Genomic DNA, 22,837 nt, shown 5'->3' with positions numbered 1-22,837 from the left:
AAGAAAATATTACTGTGCTGAATGTAAACACAAGAAATAATTTTCATGAAATTCTAAAGATACTTTTGAATTATGAAATACATGTTAAGAATCGTTAGTATTGTTATATTGTGTATTTGAAATGATATCATTCTTAAAGTAAAACTTTGTAAAAATGTGAAAATATGTTCAACTTGTCTGATTAGTCAAATAAATAGGCTCTTACTTGTTCCTTCCCCTTGCTACTGCGCTAGTGAAGCAACACGTTCTCACTCCCAACCTGTCACATGGTGACGGTCGGTCAGGGCCCCTCCCCGTCACTCTATTATGGACAGGGTACCCCTTGAGAGTCAGTTTTCAACGGGCAGGGCGTCCCATTGACTTACATAGAGCTCCCTGAACGTTGGTAATAGACGAGTTGGGATCCCGACGAAATGCTCTCCGCAGATCCATTCTCACAGCGTTTATCAACCTTTTTCTTACTCAATATCAAGCCACACTTATTGTTTTTACTTCTATATTTTAATTGAATAATGTAGGACTTTTGTTGCCGTCAGTTATGGGGAGAGTAGGGGCTCAGAATACTGAAATCTGTATTGTTTCATCGTTTTTTCCTTCTAATTTTGTATTATTTTCTAAACCACACACTGTTATGTACTCAACAATAACACATCATTATCCTTGTGTTTATTTATTTGTTTGATTAATAAACACAAGTTGGAGTCCGTCAGGACCGAGGGTCGGAGCAGCTCATAGTAGTTGCTTTAGAGAATTTTACACCCGGAAATAAGTATTCTCTCCGCTTCGCTTGACAAACCCCGTGATAGTCCTCAAGCTCTGTGATTGGATGTTTGAGTGTGTGCCGAGGGTTACGCCGAGCAACACTTTGAAATGGGATGGAACCACGGCAGACTGTCCAAAACTGGATTTGAACGGGTCCACCCCGTCCCCCCTCCAGAACTACACATGCTGGCTATTGTGTGTTTTGCAACATGCTCTATGGCACGTCTCTACTGGGAATTGTAGTTTTAAAATACGTTTTCATATTTCCCATAATAAGAAGTTGCCAGTATTAAACTGTGTACATCCCTGGAGGTTTAGACGATAGGAAACACTCAAATGTATTGTTATGAACCGAGATACAGGACGCAGGACCCAAAAGCAGGATTCGGAGACAGATGTCCAAAAATAGAATGTTCTTTAATCACAAACTAAATCGTACTTTCACAAAAAATAGAAACTAGGTAAAAAGCCAAAACAATGTTGTACAGCAACACAAAAACTCACTTGACAAAAGGTCTAAATCACAAGGTACGTATCAGGAGTCAAAAGGCCTGGGTGCTCACGACATGAAACATAACGAACTGACAAAGGAACAAAGAAACACCAGGGCTATATATAGGTGAGGGGGATGGGCACAGGTGAAAACAATCAGGGCAGGGCCAAGCAATCTCACTGGTGGGAAACACACAAAGGCAGGAACTGTGGGATCTGAAATGACAGGAAAGGTTACTTTCAAAATAAAAACATAACTAAACCTAACATATCTGTCGAGTCACAACATTACCCCCCCCCTCTAGGGACGTCTCCTGACGGCCCAGGCAGATTAGGATGTTGCCTGTCGAAATCCCTGATCAACTCCTGATCCACAACGTAGCGAGACGGGATCCACATCCTATTCTCTGCTCCATAGCCTTTCCAGTCAACGAGGAACTGCCTGCCACGTCCCCTTCTCCGGACTGCCAGCAGTTTCTTGACTGTATAAACAAGGCCACCATCAACCATTCTGGGGGGTGGCGGAGGTTTAGTTGCGGGCACCAAACTGCTTTCCTTGACAGGCTTGATCTTCCCAACGTGGAATGTAGGGTGGACCCGCAGGGATCTGGGGAGTCGCAGGCGCACAGACACAGGGTTCACAATCTTCGTTATTGGAAAGGGACCAACAAACCTGGGGGCTAATTTTCTTGAAGCGTCATGGAGGGGTAGATCTTTCGTGGACAACCACACCTTCTGCCCAGGCTGGTACACTGGAGCTGGCCGGCGGTGTCGGTCAGCCCCCCTTTTCATTGAAGAAGAACTCCTTAGAAGGGTTCGACGGGCAGCCGCCCAGATGCGATGGCAACGTCTGACCAGGGCATGTGCAGACGGAACCAAGACCTCTTTTTCAGTCTCAGCAAACACGGGTGGTTGGTAGCCAAAGACGCACTGGAAGGGAGTCATACCAGAGGCAGAGGTGGGAAGAGAATTGTGGGCGTATTCCACCCAGGTTAGATGCTTGCTCCACGATGAGGGATTCTGAGCCACCAAGCACCTCAGACATGTCTCCAACACTTGATTTAATCTCTCCGTTTGTCCGTTGGACTGGGGGTGATACCCAGAGGAGAGGCTAGCGGTGGCTCCAATGAGACTGCAGAACTCCTTCCAGAACTTGGAAACAAACTGTGGGCCCCGGTCTGACACAATATCCCTGGGAAATCCATGTATCCGGAACACATTGACCATCATAATTTCCGTTGTTTCCTTGGCTGAGGGTAGATTGGTCAATGGAATAAAATGAGTCATTTTCGAAAAACGATCTACCACTGTTAGTACAGTGGTATTGCCTTGAGACACCGGGAGTCCAGTAACAAAGTCCATGGATATGTCAGACCAGGGCCGTTGGGGAATGGGCAACGGCTGCAGCAACCCAGCCCGAGGCATGGAAGAGGTTTTGCTGCGAGCACAAACAGGACAGGCATTCACATATTCACCAACATCTTTAGCCATGGACGGCCACCAGAAACGCTACTTAAGTGCGAACATGGTTCCTCTAATCCCAGGATGACAAGTGAGCAAGGACGTGTGAGCCCAGTGAATGATCTTGGAGCGTAAGGGCACTGTAACAAACAGCCTATTAGGCGGACACTCACTAGGTGCTGGGCTCTCAACATTTGCTTGCTGCACCTCTTTTTCTATCTGCCAAGTTACCGCTCCTACCACACGGTTCAGTGGTAGGATGGGTTCTGGTTCCTTGGCAGCAGGCTCAGGGTCAAACAGACGGGACAAGGCATCTGGCTTGGTGTTCTGGTAGCCAGGTCTAAATGACAAGATAAAATCAAAACGACTGAAAAAAAGTGTCTGGAGTAAATTCAGTCTCTTAGCCTTTTTCATGTATTCGAGGTTCTTATGGTCTGTCCATACCAGGAACGGCTGAGCGGCCCCCTCTAGCCAATGTCTCCACTCCTCCAAGGCTTGTTTTCACTTCCAGTAGTTCACGATTGCCCACGTCATAGTTCCTTTCCGCTGAGGACAACTTACGGGAGAGAAAAGCGCAGGGATGGAGCTTATTATCCTTTGCAGCCCGCTGAGAGAGAACTGCCCCCACACCGAGGTTAGACGCATCCACCTCTACCACGAACTGTCAAAGTGGATCTGGGATGGTGAGGATGGGAGCAGAGGTGAACATCTCCTTTAGAGCTTGAAAAGCGTTAGCAGCTTTGGAGTTCCATTCAAACGGGACATGAGGAGAGGTAAGTACATGTAGCGGGGAAGCAATAGAACTGAAATTTCGGATGAAACGTCTATAAAAATGTGCAAACACTGTGTGTGGCTTCAGTAGAAGCTGTTAACAACTGTCACTACCTGATCCGTCCCCCTGCCCGATCTGTACTGCGCATTTGCGAGATGGTCTGCCATATTGGAGAACTCCGGACGGCAACCCAGGAAAGTACACTTGACACAGTGGCCGTTTCTCAATCGCGAGGATGCTGGCTTGGTAGTCGCGTACTTCCAAGTCACTTCCTTCAGAAACGAAGCAAGTATACTTCCAAGCCACGGCTACGGAAAACGAAGAAGAATGGAACAGGCTAACAAGTGTGCCACTCTCTCTAACGGTTTCAACATAAACTGTACCAAAAATAAATACCTCACGATGTCTATCTAATTATGAACTTGCTTTACTTTCACGGAACACATTTTTCGTGATAACAAACAAATGTAACAAAGTAACATATTTACCAACACATGTTCTACGCCACTACATACTTACATTTAAATGTGTGCTGCGTCGGTTCAGCCATTCTCCGCAAGGGTTTTTGAAATTGGTCCGTGCGCAAAGCATTGTGGGGATTTTAAGGACGCGAAGTCTACCCATGTGCAGCCTAGAAATTTCCCCCAAACCAAGGAAGCGGCCTCGGTGGAATTCCAAGTATGCTGGAGATTGGAACTGTCCTTCGACGGCACTCGATGACGTAGCATCCTTGAAATATTGGCTTGGAAGCCAAAATCCTCGCGATTGAGAAACGGCCAGTGGCTTTTGGCAAAGCTGAAAAATAAAACTGGAGAGAGATGAGTTATTGTTATTACAACGTGACTTCTCTATTATTTAACAACTCTTTTTATTGGGTTATCTTATTTGGGGTTAAGTACATTGTCAGAATAAGTGAGAAATGGATTTAACTTCTGTTAGACAGCTATCATACTGAATAAATATTTACTGTGAATGTATGCAAAAATGTATGGCATATGGCTGTCTAACAGAAGTTAAATCCATTTCTCACTTATTCTGACAATGTACTTAACCCCAAATAAAAGAACCCAATAAAAAGAGTTGTTAAATAATAGAGAAGTCACGTTGTAATAACAATAACTCATCTCTCTCAAGTTTTATTTTTCAGCTTTGCCAAAAGCCACTGTGTCAAGTGTCCTTCTTGGGTTGCCGTCCAGAGTTCGCCAATATGGCGGACCATCTCGCACATGCGCAGTACAGATCGGGCAGGGGGACGGATCGGGTAGTGACAGATGCTGCTGGGACTCCCAGCAGCCTCTACTGAAGCCTTCCAAGTAAATCGCCAGAACGCCGACACCTCCTCATCACTCCACAGCTCCCATGTTTTTTTTTGTGTTGCCATAAGTTATTCTCTCTCTGTTGGTGCGCGGGGCTAATTCTAATAATGCTAATGCCAGCAAATACAATGGCGGCTTCCAAAAACTTTTCAGAGTTTTACGGGGCGTGGTTTGCAATTCGCCCAGCCAATATGAATTGGTACTTTTTTGGTACTTTTTTGGTACCACCTCTCGAGCAGGCACTAAACATGGGGGTAAAAGTTCCCGGCACTAAGTACTCTTTTTGGTGTGAACGCGACATAAGGGGTACTAACGGAACTAAACGGGAAAAGTACTCCGGTGTGAATGCGCCTATGGATGGAGCAAGCTCGCTTGGTCTATCCATTTGCAAATTCATTGTATCATTGTACCATTGTTTTTATTAAACGCTGTTAAGTTGTAAATAAACTTCCTGGACTCTTTTCAGCTAATCCTAAACTCAGATCGTAGAAACTCCAACAGTACTGATACCAGAAAAATACCTACTTAAGTAAAGTAACAAAGTATTTTTACTCTACTACTTCCCACCTTTGGAATTACAACATATTTTGCACCCCTATTAGATGCTTTCTTGGGTTTGGGCCAGAACAAGTCAAATCATTAACCAGATGTGGGAGAGGTAATCAGATCTTGTACTTGGGTAAAAGTAGAAGTACCAGAATGTATGAATATTCTGTTACTGTACAAGTAAAAATCCTGTATTAAAAATGTTACTCAAGTAAAAGTACAAAAGTGTTAGCATCAAAATATACTTAAAGTACTCCAAGTAAAACTAAAGTCTTATTTAAGTATTGATTATATTTCACATTATTGATCCAAATCTGTAGAGTAACTAAAGGTACAGAATAAATGTAGTGGAGTAAAAGTAAACGATTTACCTCTGGATTGTAGTGGAGTAAAAGTACAAATTAGCAGTATCTCAAAATTGTACTTAAGTACAGTACTTGAGTAAATGTACTTAGTTACTTCCCACCTGTGCCTATAACAATACAAATTGTACAGACAGTTTCAATAGGGATACCTGTCTTACATATGATTCTGCAAAAGGTAGTTTCACTAAAGAAAACATCACTAAATATCTTGGTGTGATGGTACCATCTAGTGGACATTCCTGATGCTGATTTGAGCTTTTAATGAGTGTAATTTGGTGTGCGTATCACACACAAATGTGGGATTATACACAGTATGAAGTAGCTCTTCTGATACATACAATATACACACATTATTACTGATGTCAAGCTGCAGAGCTGTCTGGAAGAAATGTTGACTTTTACAGCAAAGCAAGTAGATGTTTTTTTGGAAGGCATCAATCCACATTATCACTTTAATGTATATATATATATATCAACGGCAAACAATTATGACATAATAATTCTAATAAAAAATGAATCTAAAATAAAATGTATGTTAGGCCCTGCCACCTTTGCTTATGCTCTGATGGGTGGTGTGCAATATTAAACAATAATGCAAGTCAATAAAAAGGGTTGACATAGCAATAACACTTTATGACCTGGCTCAGAGAAGGGGTATACAGGAGGAAAGTCATGTTGCCTTTTTCAGATTTCAAGTTACTTGTGTATTTCATGTTTTATTTCTACTTTTCTTCTGCTTTGGCCTCCCCTCTTTATCCAACCACCTGCCACTTCCAGGGACAATTCCGACTAAATGGGATGCACAAGGCTGGGGATGTGGTTCTGGGTGGTCTGTTTGGGATTCACTTCTTTTCTGTTTTTCCTGACCTGTCTTTTACCTCAAAGCCACAACAACCTATCTGCCATGGGTAAGTGTGTCAGGGATACGACAAAAAGTAGAAACATGGGGATAGCAATCCCATTATTACAATGTAATACTAAGAGATTACTGTCATTTACGACATTGTTTATTCATGCCATTGTAGACATGTCACTCTATTATCTACTTTTATTCGTGTTCAGGTATTGTTGCAACTGTTGCTATTCAACTGGCTTAACTGTTTGTGAAAAGTATAAGTAGTTATGCAAAAAAGTTTCAGGCTGTACTTTCCAAAAGTGTTTTTTTTGTCTCAGTTTTGATGTTCTAGGATTTAGGCAGGCCCAGGCCATGGCCTTTGCTGTTGATGAGATCAACAGAAACTCTGACCTGCTGCCTAATGTGACACTGGGATACAGTCTTTATGACAACTGTGTCAAACTAGGAATTGGGTTTCGTGCAGCTTTATCACTAGCCAGTGGTCAAGAGGAGCAGTTCATGTTAAACGAGACCTGTGTAGGAAACCCGCCAGTCATAGGCATTGTCGGGGATTCTTCCTCTACACGTTCTATTGCCATCTCCGCCGTCTTAGGTTTGTACAGAGTACCTATGGTGAGTTTTCCACCATAATAACCTTTAATCATTTTGTTTTCATTTCAATTTAATGTGAATTGTGATGTAATAATAAACCTTTAAACAGTTGAGAGAGCTTGTAAAGGCTTGTTTTTAGAATGTAAATGTGTCTTTTACAGGTGAGTTATTTTGCCACATGTTCGTGCCTGAGTAACCGGCAAAAGTTTCCGTCCTTTTTTAGGACGATCCCAAGTGATGCTTTCCAGGTAAACATTAATTAGCAAAAAAGGAAATGTATACTAAAGCATCTGCATACAGAAATAAACTTCTCGCTGAAAATATATTCCTTTTGTGTACCTGTCAAATTCTTTTTTTGCCATAGATATAGCTGTTTGGTTTTAGGAGATTATTTAACACAGATTATTTAACACAGTCTATTGTGAAACATTTAGCAGATCATACCAGTTTATGCAATAATCCCTTTACTGTGTATTTACCTAGGTTACCTTGGACCGGTCTGCTGGTCAGTGATGATGATTATGGACTCCACGCTGCCCGATCCTTCCAATATGACCTGGCTCAGTCTGGTGGAGGTTGTCTGGCCTACTTGGAGGTTCTGTCCAGGGGCAATAATCCATTTGAACTAAAAAGGATTGTGGATGTGATGAAGAAATCTACTGCTCGTGTGGTCATTGTGTTTGCACATGAGAGTCACATGATAAATCTGATGGAAGAGGTTTGGTTTGATTACAACTTAATTATACTGGTGTGTGTGTGTGTGTGTGTGTGTGTGTGTGTGTGTGTGTGTGTGTGTGTGTGTGTGTGTGTGTGTGTGTGTGTGTGTGTGTGTGTGTGTGTGTGTGTGTGTGTGTGTGTGTGTGTGTGTGTGTGTGTGTGTGTGTGTGTGTGTGTGTGTGTGTGTGTGTGTGTGTGTGTGTGTGTGTGTGTGTGTGTGTGTGTGTTGCAGCCACTGATATTTAAGAAGTGTGTTACATTTGAAAATGGCAGAAAGTCTTGTTGCAATTTCCAGATATTAAAAGAGGTCCTTTGAGTTCCTCTGGTAATTATCAAATAGTAGCAGTTAAGTGAATACTGTTCAAACAATACCTGTGTTTGTGTTTTATATTGATTTATCTGTTTCATCCTTTCATAAATGTGAGGACTAAAATGGCGGTAGACAAAGGGCTGTTAAGGGTTTTATTGCTGTGGGGGAGCTGGAGCAAGACCCCACTGTGGTCTCTGGAATGTGGGGGGGGGATGTGTGTATGTGTGGAGGCTGCAGAAATAGGAGACAGTGAGGGTCAGAGGTGTTTGTTTGAGATGACTGGAAAAGATGACCAGTTGTCCTTAAACTCCACCCCTTCCTGTATCATTGGTATGAAAGCCTATCCAGCTTTCTGTTCTGTCTCTCTCTTCTCGCGCCACTTGGACGGGAAGGTCGTGGCGGCCTGTGAACAGGGGCCAGGAGTGGGCCTACTCCTGACATTATGCATATGATATGATATGGTTTTGTATGGAAATGCATTGATTGTATTGCATTGTCTTATTACCATTAAAGTAGATTATTGTTATCGGTTAATTGTATGCTCTGGACTCCTTCCTGTAATATAACCAGCTTGTTTAGGGACGCGCGGAGATTTGAAAAAGCGGACTAGTTGTCCATTCAAATTTCCTAACTGTGTGTGTGTGTGTGTGTGTGTGTGTGTGTGTGTGTGTGTGTGTGTGTGTGTGTGTGTGTGTGTGTGTGTGTGTGTGTGTGTGTGTGTGTGTGTGTGTGTGTGTGTGTGTGTGTGTGTGTGTGTGTGTGTGTGTGTGTGTGTGTGTGTGGGGGGGCTTTGGGAGGAAAAACTGTAGGCTAACAAAATAATATATAATGTAATCATGCAAATCAATGTTTTAATTGTGAAACATTGTTTGTAACAAATAGATTGAAGTGATTTTATCACACAACTTATTTGTTAAAAGCACTGTGAGTAGTGTTTTAGCATGAGGTCTTTAACTCAAACAACACTAACCCACAGCTATGAAATTGCTGTGGGTTAGTGCAAAACACTGGATTTCACGTATGTATGAATTAGTAGGACATCAACTCTGTCATGCTAGTAAATGTATCTATTATAAATAATGCAATGCACAGGTGGTGAGGCAGAATATGACAGGCCTGCAGTGGATGGCCAGTGAAGCCTGGACTGCAGCAGCTGTGCTCCAGACCCCCCACTTCATGCCGTACCTGGGTGGCACCCTGGGCATTGCCATCCGTCGAGGAGAAATACCAGGGTTCAGGGACTTCCTGTTACAAATACATCCTGACCTAAACCACAAAAACAGCTATGGAAATAACATGGTAAGTCTAACATTGCAATCAGATCTGGTATTTGTAAGGAAAATCAAGTATGTTGACATTATTTATAACACATGTATATGTTTCAGGTAAATCAGTTTTGGGAATACACATTTCACTGTAGATTTGCACCACCTCCAGCAGGTTGGGTGGAAGCTGGGGGAGCACTATGGTTTGGAAGGAAGATCTAGAAAGTGTGGAGACTGAGTTTTTGGATGTTTCAAACCTAAGACCAGAGTATAACGTGTATAAGGCTGTGTATGCCCTGGTGTATGCTCTTGATAACATGCTGCAGTGTGAGCCTGGGAGAGGGCCTTTCAGTGGGCACAGCTGTGGAAATTTGCAAAGAATGGAGCCATGGCAGGTGTGATATCAGTTTACACTCCACTTCTTTATGTGACTAAATCCTATGCTTCAGTATTTCTTGCAGAGAGCGTTTAGGGTATAGGATTACATACAAAGCTATTCAATTCCTAATAATAAAGGTCGCAACAGAAAGCTGACTAGTCTTTCTTTACTGGTAGACACTAAAGGATAATTTTGTAAATTCAGAGCCAAACATGTCTTAAAACTGTCAATTTCTATCGATTGAACTGCTTCCCGGTATATTAATATCTTGACATATACATAGGTGTAAAATGCAGTTTGATTATTGAATATGAGGTACAGCTGCGTTTACCATGGTAATATATAGAATTTCCTCTCCCTGTTTCTGATACAGCTTGTGAATTACTTGCAAAATGTCAACTTCACCACACCATTTGGGGATCAAGTGTCATTTGATGAGAATGGTGATGCCTTACCAATATATGATATCATGAACTGGAAGTGGCTCACTAATGGAAAAACTAAAATTCAGAGTGTGGGCGAGGTCAAAGAGTCAGACAGAGGTGGAGAACTCACACTTGATGAAGAAAAAATCTTCTGGAACTTTGAAGCAAAACAGGTTACTTTTGAATTTGATATATTTTTGTGTCCCATAGATACAGTGTAAAGAAGAAATAACAGATATGTATGTTGCTCCCTCCAGCCACCCCAGTCAGTGTGCAGTGAGAGCTGTCCTCCAGGTACGCGGATGGTAAGGAAGAAGGGGGAACCTGAGTGCTGTTTTGACTGCATCCCTTGTTCTGAGGGAAAGATCAGTAATAACACTGGTTGGTATTTTGCTTAAAACATTGCACTTTTGAGATACCATTTTAGCATGTACACCTATCTTATCACTTTCCGTTATTTTTACAGACTCCATGGAGTGCAGCAGTTGTGTAGAGGACTTCTGGTCCAGCCCCCAGCGTGACCACTGTGTTCCAAAAGAAACAGAGTTCCTCTCTTATGAAGAGCCACTGGGAATCTGTTTGACAACCACGTCTTTACTCGGCACATGTATCTGTGCTATTGTCCTAGGAATTTTCAAATACCATCGTAGCACACCCATGGTACGTGCCAACAATTCAGAACTAAGTTTCCTGCTCTTAGCATCACTTAAGCTATGTTTCCTGTGTTCACTGCTGTTTATCGGCCGTCCCAGACTGTGGACATGTCAATTGAGACATGCAGCATTTGGGATAAGCTTTGTACTTTGTGTCTCTTGTATTCTTGTTAAAACCATGGTAGTTCTGGCTGTGTTCAACGCCTCCAAGCCAGGAGGTGGAGCCAGTCTGAAGTGGTTTGGTATTTTGCAGCAGAGAGGGACAGTTGTGCTTCTTACATCCATTCAGGCAGTGATTTGTACTGCTTGGCTTGTTTCTTCCTCACCTGCTCCTCATAAAAACACTCAATACCACAATGACAAAATAGTGTATGAGTGTGTAGTCGGGTCCACAGTTGGATTTGCAGTGTTAATGGGTTATATTGGCTTACTGGCTATACTTAGTTTCCTGTTAGCATTTCTGGCAAGAAATCTTCCAGATAGCTTCAATGAGGCCAAACTAATCACGTTTAGCATGCTGATCTTCTGTGCTGTGTGGGTGGCATTTGTCCCTGCTTATATCAGTTCCCCAGGCAAATATGCAGATGTTGTTGAGGTATTTGCCATCCTGGCCTCCAGTTTTGGCATCTTGATAGCACTGTTTGGTCCCAAATGTTACATTATACTGCTGAGACCAGAGAGGAACACAAAGAAAGCTATCATGTGTCGTGGAATAACCAAGATGGAAATGTAGCACACACAATAAATATATAAAATGGTCTGAGGCCTGGCTAACTTATAAACAGGTTTTTTTTTATGTTTTCTTTCCTTTGTCCAAAAAGAAATATTTTTGACACAAGCACTTTAAAAATGACAACACAATGAAGCGGTAATTAGGGCCAATGGGCAGGTTTGACAACACAACGGGTCAATAACCAATAACGTTGGCAGCCACCTTTGTGTACTGGCCATGTGACATCAGTGTACAGTGTATCAGTGACCCCACTGTTTTCTCAATTTGTTGGAATCAACACTGTGCATTTATGTGTTGACATGTAACAACATAACAAGGTTAGAACCAGCTCTATTATGGCTTATCAGCTATAACATGAAATGCCGCCTCCTTTGTGACACCTCAAAGGAGGCAATAAATGACATGCCAAAAACTCTGTTCTCCCACATTCAAATTGTAAATGAAGTTCCTGAACATCGTCACCTTGGTAGTTTTACATAAGCTTAATGTTCAATGGACTTCGAAGCTGTTTGGGTGTGGACCAAAGGCCATAGTAATTGGTATGTTATTGAAAATACCCATGTGGTGTTGCCTGAGGACTTAAATATGTAATCTATTTCTAGAATAAATAATGAAATGTCTTGGTAAAACTGATTATTCCTTTATTATTCCCTTCATTCCCTGTGTTTTAATACAATAACACAAGTAAATATATGACAGTTTGATGTAAAGATACCATTGTCTAAGCAAAGAATCATAATTCAGCCTAGGTTGCTCTTACTTTACCATCTGAATTGTAAAGCTTTCCTTTATCATATTTAGCATTTTTGCATTAGAGACGAACAGATTAAATATCATGTGCATATACACAAATGGATTGTTCAACTATTATTCCTAGATTGAAACCCTTTATATTATTGCATGTTCTAGCTTCTTTATGTTGCTTTCATAAAAAAAACACTAATGTCCATTGTGTGTTCATTATTCCATGGAGAAAACTTAAGAATGAAAAAATATATGGGTATCGACTTATTTGCTGAAACAAATAATGTATTGGCTAATATGACATAGCATTTATTCTATAGTTTACCATTTTAAACTAACATAATTAATTAAAATGTGGACTTTGTCCTGCCCCCAGTCTGTTCCCTGATGGGTGGCACAACATACAATATCCCTGCCTATAAAATTAAGTAATCTTATATGAAGAATAGAATCAGATGTGAGCCATTAGACACATCATTTTTATGTGTATCTACCTTGTCTTTTTGTTCTCCTTTTTCTTTGTTTTTCCTCTTCCTTAATCTTAATGAAATGCAAAACCCTTTTTATGTGGTTATAGTAGGGCTGTTTTAGGTGCACTACACATATCTGTCTTTTCTCTGCAGACATTATCCAGAGCCACAGCTCAGCTGACAATGGTACGTTTCACACACGTGCAGCAGCACACATGATACGTTATTTATACTCAGGAAGAAAATATTACTGTGCTGAATGTAAACACAAGAAATAATTTTCATGAAATTCTAAAGATACTTTTGAATTATGAAATACATGTTAAGAATCGTTAGTATTGTTATATTGTGTATTTGAAATGATATCATTCTTAAAGTAAAACTTTGTAAAAATGTGAAAATATGTTCAACTTGTCTGATTAGTCAAATAAATAGGCTCTTACTTGTTCCTTCCCCTTGCTACTGTGCTAGTGAAGCAACACGTTCTCACTCCCAACCTGTCACATGGTGACGGTCGGTCAGGGCCCCTCCCCGTCACTCTATTATGGACAGGGTACCCCTTGAGAGTCAGTTTTCAACGGGCAGGGCGTCCCATTGACTTACATAGAGCTCCCTGAACGTTGGTAATAGACGAGTTGGGATCGCGACGAAATGCTCTCCGCAGATCCATTCTCACAGCGTTTATCAACCTTTTTCTTACTCAATATCAAGCCACACTTATTGTCTTTACTTCTTTATTTTAATTGAATAATGTAGGACTTTTGTTGCCGTCAGTTATGGGGAGAGTAGGGGCTCAGAATACTGAAATCTGTATTGTTTCATCGTTTTTTCCTTCTAATTTTGTATTATTTTCTAAACCACACACTGTTATGTACTCAACAATAACACATCATTATCCTTGTGTTTATTTATTTGTTTGATTAATAAACACAAGTTGGAGTCCGTCAGGACCGAGGGTCGGAGCAGCTCATAGTAGTTGCTTTAGAGAATTTTACACCCGGAAATAAGTATTCTCTCCGCTTCGCTTGACAAACCCCGTGATAGTCCTCAAGCTCTGTGATTGGATGTTTGAGTGTGTGCCGAGGGTTACGCCGAGCAACACTTTGAAATGGGATGGAACCACGGCAGACTGTCCAAAACTGGATTTGAACGGGTCCACCCCGTCCCCCCCTCCAGAACTACACATGCTGGCTATTGTGTGTTTTGCAACATGCTCTATGGCACGTCTCTACTGGGAATTGTAGTTTTAAAATACGTTTTCATATTTCCCATAATAAGAAGTTGCCAGTATTAAACTGTGTACATCCCTGGAGGTTTAGACGATAGGAAACACTCAAATGTATTGTTATGAACCGAGATACAGGACGCAGGACCCAAAAGCAGGATTCGGAGACCGATGTCCAAAAATAGAATGTTCTTTAATCACAAACTAAATCGTACTTTCACAAAAAATAGAAACTAGATAAAAAGCCAAAACAATGTTGTACAGCAACACAAAAACTCACTTGACAAAAGGTCTAAATCACAAGGTACGTATCAGGAGTCAAAAGGCCTGGGTGCTCACGACATGAAACATAACGAACTGACAAAGGAACAAAGAAACACCAGGGCTATATATAGGTGAGGGGGATGGGCACAGGTGAAAACAATCAGGGCAGGGCCAAGCAATCTCACTGGTGGGAAACACACAAAGGCAGGAACTGTGGGATCTGAAATGACAGGAAAGGTTACTTTCAAAATAAAAACATAACTAAACCTAACATATCTGTCGAGTCACAACATTACCCCCCCCCTCTAGGGGCGTCTCCTGACGGCCCAGGCAGATTAGGATGTTGCCTGTCGAAATCCCTGATCAACTCCTGATCCACAACGTAGCGAGACGGGATCCACATCCTATTCTCTGCTCCATAGCCTTTCCAGTCAACGAGGAACTGCCTGCCACGTCCCCTTCTCCGGACTGCCAGCAGTTTCTTGACTGTATAAACAAGGCCACCATCAACCATTCTGGGGGGTGGCGGAGGTTTAGTTGCGGGCACCAAACTGCTTTCCTTGACAGGCTTGATCTTCCCAACGTGGAATGTAGGGTGGACCCGCAGGGATCTGGGGAGTCGCAGGCGCACAGACACAGGGTTCACAATCTTCGTTATTGGAAAGGGACCAACAAACCTGGGGGCTAATTTTCTTGAAGCGTCATGGAGGGGTAGATCTTTCGTGGACAACCACACCTTCTGCCCAGGCTGGTACACTGGAGCTGGCCGGCGGTGTCGGTCAGCCCCCCTTTTCATTGAAGAAGAACTCCTTAGAAGGGTTCGACGGGCAGCCGCCCAGATGCGATGGCAACGTCTGACCAGGGCATGTGCAGACGGCACCAAGACCTCTTTTTCAGTCTCAGCAAACACGGGTGGTTGGTAGCCAAAGACGCACTGGAAGGGAGTCATACCAGAGGCAGAGGTGGGAAGAGAATTGTGGGCGTATTCCACCCAGGTTAGATGCTTGCTCCACGATGAGGGATTCTGAGCCACCAAGCACCTCAGACATGTCTCCAACACTTGATTTAATCTCTCCGTTTGTCCGTTGGACTGGGGGTGATACCCAGAGGAGAGGCTAGCGGTGGCTCCAATGAGACTGCAGAACTCCTTCCAGAACTTGGAAACAAACTGTGGGCCCCGGTCTGACACAATATCCCTGGGAAATCCATGTATCCGGAACACATTGACCATCATAATTTCCGTCGTTTCCTTGGCCGAAGGTAGCTTGGTCAATGGAATAAAATGAGTCATTTTCGAAAAACGATCTACCACTGTTAGTACAGTGGTATTGCCTTGAGACACCGAGAGTCCAGTAACAAAGTCCATGGATATGTCAGACCAGGGCCGTTGGGGAATGGGCAACGGCTGCAGCAACCCAGCCCGAGGCATGGAAGAGGTTTTGCTGCGAGCACAAACAGGACAGGCATTCACATATTCACCAACATCTTTAGCCATGGACGGCCACCAGAAACGCTGCTTAAGTGCGAACATGGTTCCTCTAATCCCAGGATGACAAGTGAGCAAGGACGTGTGAGCCCAGTGAATGATCTTGGAGCGTAAGGGCACTGTAACAAACAGCCTATTAGGCGGACACTCACTAGGTGCTGGGCTCTCAACATTTGCTTGCTGCACCTCTTTTTCTATCTGCCAAGTTACCGCTCCTACCACACGGTTCAGTGGTAGGATGGGTTCTGGTTCCTTGGCAGCAGGCTCAGGGTCAAACAGACAGCACAAGGCATCTGGCTTGGTGTTCTGGGAGCCAGGTCTAAATGACAAGATAAAATCAAAACGACTGAAAAAAAGTGTCTGGAGTAAATTCAGTCTCTTAGCCTTTTTCATGTATTCGAGGTTCTTATGGTCTGTCCATACCAGGAACGGCTGAGCGGCCCCCTCTAGCCAATGTCTCCACTCCTCCAAGGCTTGTTTCACTTCCAGTAGTTCACGATTGCCCACGTTGTAGTTCCTTTCCGCTGAGGACAACTTACGGGAGAGAAAAGCGCAGGGATGGAGCTTATTATCCTTTGCAGCCCGCTGAGAGAGAACTGCCCCCACACCGAGGTTAGAGGCATCCACCTCTACCACGAACTGTCAAAGTGGATCTGGGATGGTGAGGATGGGAGCAGAGGTGAACATCTCCTTTAGAGCTTGAAAAGCGTTAGCAGCTTTGGAGTTCCATTCAAACGGGACATGAGGAGAGGTAAGTACATGTAGCGGGGAAGCAATAGAACTGAAATTTCGGATGAAACGTCTATACAAATTTGCAAACCCCAGAAACTGCTGTAGTTTTTTCCTGTTGACAGGAACTGGCCACTCGGCCACGGCACTGACCTTGGCAGGGTCCATCTTTAGTTGACCGGAGGCAATGATGAAACCCAGGAACGATGTGGTTTGGACATGGAACTCGCACTTCTCTGCTTTAACATAAAGTTGGTTCTGTAGCAAGCGGTCGAGGACTTGGCGGACATGCTGCTGGTGGGTTATGTTGTCAGGAGAAAAAATCAAAATGTCATCAAGATATACAAACACAAAATTATTCAGGAAGTCCCCCAACACCTCATTTATGAGGGCCTGAAACACTGCCGGTGCGTTTGTCACGCCAAAAGGCATCACTAGGTACTCATAGTGTCCACTAGGTGTGTTAAATCCAGTCTTCCATCCCTCCCCCTCCCTGATTCTCATCAAATGATAAGCATTCCTTAAATCCAGTTTGGTGAAAATGTTGGCGTCTTGCAAAAGTTCAAAGGCGGAGGAGATGAGTGGGAGAGGGTACCTGTTTTTGATGGTGATTGCGTTCAGAGGGCTGTAGTCTATATAGGGCCGGAGTGATCCATCATTTTTGTCTACGAAAAAGAAGCCCGCTCCCGCCGGTGACGAGGAAGGGCGAATGAGTCCGGCCTGCAAGGAGGTCTCAATATAATTGTTCATGGCCTCCCTTTTGGGTCCGGAAAGAGAGTAGAGGCGACCCTTGGGAATTGGGGAGCCAGGTACCAAGTTTATTGCACAGTCATTAGGCCTATGTGGTGGCAGGGCAGTGGCTCAGGCTTTACTAAAAACCTCCTTTAGGTCCCAATAGCAACTGGGCACCTTGGACTTGTCAGGGAAATCTTGCTCCTGTACTTGGATAGCCTCAGTCATTTCTGTACATGCAATCCTTCTAGCATGGGGAGTGTTGTCACCAGTCTTATTGTCTCTCAAACAGAAATGCTTGCAGTCCTCTCCCCATCCCTTAACTCTCCCAGATCTCCAGTCAATGTGTGGGTTGTGCTTGACTAACCATGGGTAACCAAGAATAAGTGGATGCTGAGCGGAGTCAAATAAATTGAAAGTCATGTGTTCAGTATGTGTTGCATTTACGGTTACTTCAATGGGCATAGTACAGTGGGTAACGGTAAACAATAACCGACCATCCAGAGAATTACAGGTAGATGAATCTCTCGCCCATTCGGACGTAGCCCAGGCCGCTGCTCTCCCCGTTAAGTGGCTCACCATGAAGGCCACTTTGGAGTGATCAGTGGGGAATGCAGCAGGGTTATATTTATAATGGAGATCACAATGAACAATGAAAGGGCGGCAGTCACCGGAATCTCCGGAGAATCGTTCTAGAGATGCCAGACGAGGCGGTGGAGCATGGAGTGGCACATGGTCAGCTGGAACAATAGGTGTGTGAGTTTGACGAAGGTGGCTTCATCACTATGGACTGACGGCTTCAGGCCGGGTGATAGGGCACTTTGTTGGCGTGATTGCACAGTATATGTTGTCTGTGGCTGATGATTGTGTGCACCTGGTGTCCTGTGTTGTCTCCTCCCCCCTCACCTGTGTCTTGTTGTGATGATTGGAGGGTGGGTATTTAGGGCTGGGTGTGTGTGTGAGATCCTTGTGGCTGCTGGATGTGGACAAAGAGAACAGCAGGATTGAGACTGTGAACGTTGTGCCCGTGTTTTTAATAAATGCCCACGCCGGGTTATATTTTTGGACGTTCTGCCTCTGCCTCCTTGCTTGGTGTGGGCCGCTCAATGGTCAGCTTCACATTTGGTGTCAGAAGTGGGATTCGACCAAGTAAGGAGGTGAACATTACGGAGGAAAGGAGAGGGACCAAGGAGAGGAACCGCGGCTGGGGGTGGCTGTGCCTGGAACGGACCAGGGGGCCACGGCTGTTGGGGCAGCAGGAGACGAGAGAGGAGCAGCGTTTGCTCGGGAAGAGGAACGGAGACTCCGGACCCACGAGACTGTAGAGACACTGTGCTTCCGGGGGAGAGGGGGAAGGAAATGTGACGAAGGTGGCTTCGTCACTATGGACTGGCGGCTTCAGGCCGGGTGATAGGGCACTTTGTTGGCGTGATTGCACAGTATATGTTGTCTGTGGCTGATGATTGTGTGCACCTGGTGTCCTGTGTTGTCTCCTCCCCCCTCCTCCTCCCCCCTCACCTGTGTCTTGTTGTGATGATTGGAGGGTGGGTATTTAGGCTCTGTTGTCCTGTCTGTTGAGAGGGCTGGGTGTGTGTGTAAGATCCTTGTGGCTGCAGGATGTGGACAAAGAGAACAGCAGGATTGAGACTGTGAACTTTGTTCCCGTGTTTTTAATAAATGCCCACGCCGGGTTATATTTTTGGACGTTCTGCCTCTGCCTCCTTGCTTGGTCTGGGCCGCTCAACGGTCAGCTTCACAGTGAGCAACAGCAGGGTGCTGAGGGGACGAACCAGCTTCTAGGTGAGCGAGGACACGGTGCAGCTGTTCGGCAAGGTGATTCACCTGAGTATTGACGGAGGCTTGAAAATGTTCCTGACGGCCGGTCAGTTCCCTCACCCCCAGGTTGATGGCGCCCAGCTGCTCCTCATGCTGGTGTAGTCTTGTTCCTTGAGCTCGCAGAGCTATCTTCACTGTCTCTGAATCCGCTGGGTCCATATTTTGGTCAGTTCGTACTGTTATGAACCGAGATACAGGACGCAGGACCCAAAAGCAGGATTCGGAGACAGATGTCCAAAAATAGAATGTTCTTTAATCAAAAACTAAATCGTACTTTCACAAAAAATAGAAACTAGATAAAAAGCCAAAACAAAGTTGTACAGCAACACAAAAACTCACTTGACAAAAAAAAGGTCTAAATCACAAGGTACGTATCAGGAGTCAAAAGGCCTGGGTGCTCACGACATGAAACATAACGAACTGACAAAGGAACAAAGAAACACCAGGGCTATATATAGGTGAGGGGGATGGGCACAGGTGAAAACAATCAGGGCAGGGCCAAGCAATCTCACGGGCGGGAAACACACAAAGGCAGGAACTGTGGGATCTGAAATGACAGGAAAGGTTACTTTTAGAGCCGGGACTCGATTAAAAAAATTAATCTAATTAATTAGAGGCTTTGTAATTAATTAATCGAAATTAATCGCATTTTTAATCAAATATACATATTTGACCTGAGAACAGTGAGAAGCAATTTTCACATGGATTTTACTCCAAGTGGTCTACAGTCCAAGTGCATGACATTAAGGATTTTGGGAGATGGCCCTGCATTCTCTAGACTGAATTATAAGATGAACCACCACAATATTATATTGTACAATTTCAATTGTATTCTTCATTTCACTTGTTTGTTTGTTCTTGTTTGTGTTTGCTCGCTTGCATGCCCTGCATAGCTATAAGAAATACTTAAGTTGTTGGTCAAAACACTTTCCATCTGATGAAGGCAGATGCCTTCCCAGATGGAAAAAAGTAGAAAACATTACATTCAGTTATAACTACCAAAACAAACATTATTTACACTATTATGGCCCCTGTTAAAAATGTTTGTAATGTTAACTACTGTGTAAGTTGGTCGAACGAATGCCTCCTCATCCGGAAGCTGACCGAGCAGACCCGAGCAGCAGTCGAGAGGAGCCGAGCGCATCCGCGAAGCACAAGTCAGAGTTCCCGTTAGCCGGCAAATCTAAATATCTTCGGTCAAAATAATTTCCCTTTAGTGCAATACCGCTTCAGTTCCGCCACTTATGTGACAGACAAGAAGAGTATGTGACAGACAAGAATAGTCAACTCTAATGTCTAACACTTAATGTGGAGAAAGAGATGTCCTGTATGGGTTGATTGTGCGTTGATCTGTTGGTAATGCCTCGGGGTTCCGGTGGGCATGTAAACAAATGCATAATGCTGCGCTATACTCTGTGGCCTCATCCAGTTGCATAGCGACACTTATTGTGTAGTTGTCTTTTAATAAGCAGGTAGTCATATCATTAGCTAGAACTAGCTGGATCTGATCGATATGGACATAAACGCGAGTGAAGTCTAATCTGACGAGAGAGATCAGCTGCTGCTGACGAGTCGAGATTAACGCACTTTGTCAGGCTTAATATTTATACCCCCAAAGCTTTTCTCCTTATTCAAAATAAGACCTTAGCCTAAAGTATTCTTTAATGTTTGAATAAACATATTTATTAGTTTGTCTGTCTGTGTCTCCTATTAATATCTAATAATAAAAATAATACATTTCAATAACATGGACACCAGGTGTCCCTTTCTATCAGCTGTGCGCCGTTATGGTGTAAATATACCAATATACCGATTGGATCAAATATAAAAGTCAGCCGAATTAGTATCTGCAAGGAGACTTATATTGTGAAGAGAAATGTAATATTTAATGCAGCCGAACCGTGTATTACAATGCCGTTATGTGATGACCTCCAAAGAGAAAAGCAAGCAAACTCGGAATAAAGTATTATTTTATTTTTTTAAATGTTTTCGGATTTCACATCAACAGGAAGTCCGGTTAACTAAAATGTCCGTGCGGAACAATACCCCAACCCATAGATCCGTGGGTGAATAATGTCAATCATCACATTACACACATCCCTTCACATTTAAATTTAAATTTACATTAAAGTATTTCGTGAGGCCCTCTAACATGTTTTTAAATATAATTAGGGTTGTAGGTGAAGTGTTTGTAAATTGCCTGGCAACGCAATCGCACAACGGCACGTCCATTAATTCCACAACCACACACATGGATTAACATCGATTTAATACATTAATGTAGCCTTTGTTTCTGCTAAAAGAGGTGTCAACCAGCTGGGGCAACAAGAAAATCGGCGAAATCGAGTGTGACTATTAAAAAATAAATAATTATTATATTAATATTGACAATAATAACCGACCGTCAGGGAGCGTTCTCATGGCGTCTATTATCAACGCTATGGGAGGTCTATGAAGGTCTATAGCAGGGGTTCTCAAACTTTTTGTTTATGCGGACCACTATTTATTATCAAGGGTTTTCACGGACCACCTCATATGCAAACCATACAAATAAGTATACTACATATATAAACGTAGTGTTAAAACGCCGATATTTTTTTATAGTTAATCATAGACAATCAAAAGTCAATTGAAGCCTATCTGATACTTTTGTGACCGGTGTCTGTCTGCGTTGTGTATGTTTCTCAAAGAGGAGGGCGGACGGTATTTTAATTAGGTCATCCCAAAAAATGCCACAAGTGCGCACGCACGCATGTGCACAAAACGGGCAGACAGGTCTACAAAAAAACTACCGGTATGCTTTAGTTACTGTGCTGCAAAAAGCAGACGGTGCTGCGCTCAATACACACAGACTCAAAACAATGGATACACAGGCATATAAGTAACATAAACAATGTATAGGCCTAAGTTGCATAAAGGCTTGAGCTACATTATTGCTACTAAGCAGACAGCTCTCTCTCTCTCTCTCTCTCTCTCTCTCTCTCTCTCTCTCTCTCTCTCTCTCTCTCTCTCTCCCCACTTTCAAAATCTATTTAAATCTCAAACCAAATTCCCAAAGTTGTCCTGAAATTAACTTATTAAACAAAACGAAAAATATAGCCTAGATCTAGTGGATCTAGTGGATCTAGACAAATATTCATGGGGTGGCAAGAGAGTGGCAGGAAATGTTGAGGGATGGCATCCCCTGGCAGAAGTATATGCTGATTTAATCGCAATCATATCAATCAATGTTAACTTGGAAAGCCAAAATATTGATATTTTAACTGAATAACATTAGGTGACATTATTGTGGCACATCAGTAAAGCCTTAAATAGAAATATATAAGATGGTGTGGTGATTACAAGTGGCCGAGATGGGTTTCCTCCGCCGGGTGGCTGGTGTCTCCCTTAGGGATAAGGTGAGAAGTTCGGTCATCAGGGAGGGACTCGGAGTTGAGCCGCTCCTCCTTCGCGTCGAAAGAAGCCAGTTGAGGTGGTTCGGGCACCTAGTTAGGATGCCACCTGGGCGCCTCCCTAGGGAGGTGTTCCAGGCACGTCCAGCTGGGAAGAGACCAAGGGGTAGACCAGTGTTAATTTTGGCAGCTATTTTTGAGTTAGTCTTAGTCTTAGTCTTTAGACGAAAATGGTTATTAGTTTTAGTCACATTTTAGTCATTTCTATCCTTTATAGTTTTAGTCTAGTTTTAGTCGACGAAAACTCAAAACGTTT

General features: G+C 43.3%; 1 pseudogene; it reads left to right on the top strand.

The window, feature by feature from the left end:
* Window positions 1-6,494: 6,494 nt before the first annotated feature.
* LOC117457000 (extracellular calcium-sensing receptor-like) lies at window positions 6,495-11,643 on the top strand (annotated as a pseudogene).
* Window positions 11,644-22,837: the final 11,194 nt, after the last annotated feature.

Source organism: Pseudochaenichthys georgianus, chromosome 13, assembly GCF_902827115.2.
Source record: "Pseudochaenichthys georgianus chromosome 13, fPseGeo1.2, whole genome shotgun sequence".
In the NCBI taxonomy this organism is placed as follows: domain Eukaryota; kingdom Metazoa; phylum Chordata; class Actinopteri; order Perciformes; family Channichthyidae; genus Pseudochaenichthys; species Pseudochaenichthys georgianus.
This window is presented reverse-complemented; position numbering and strand designations above follow the sequence as displayed.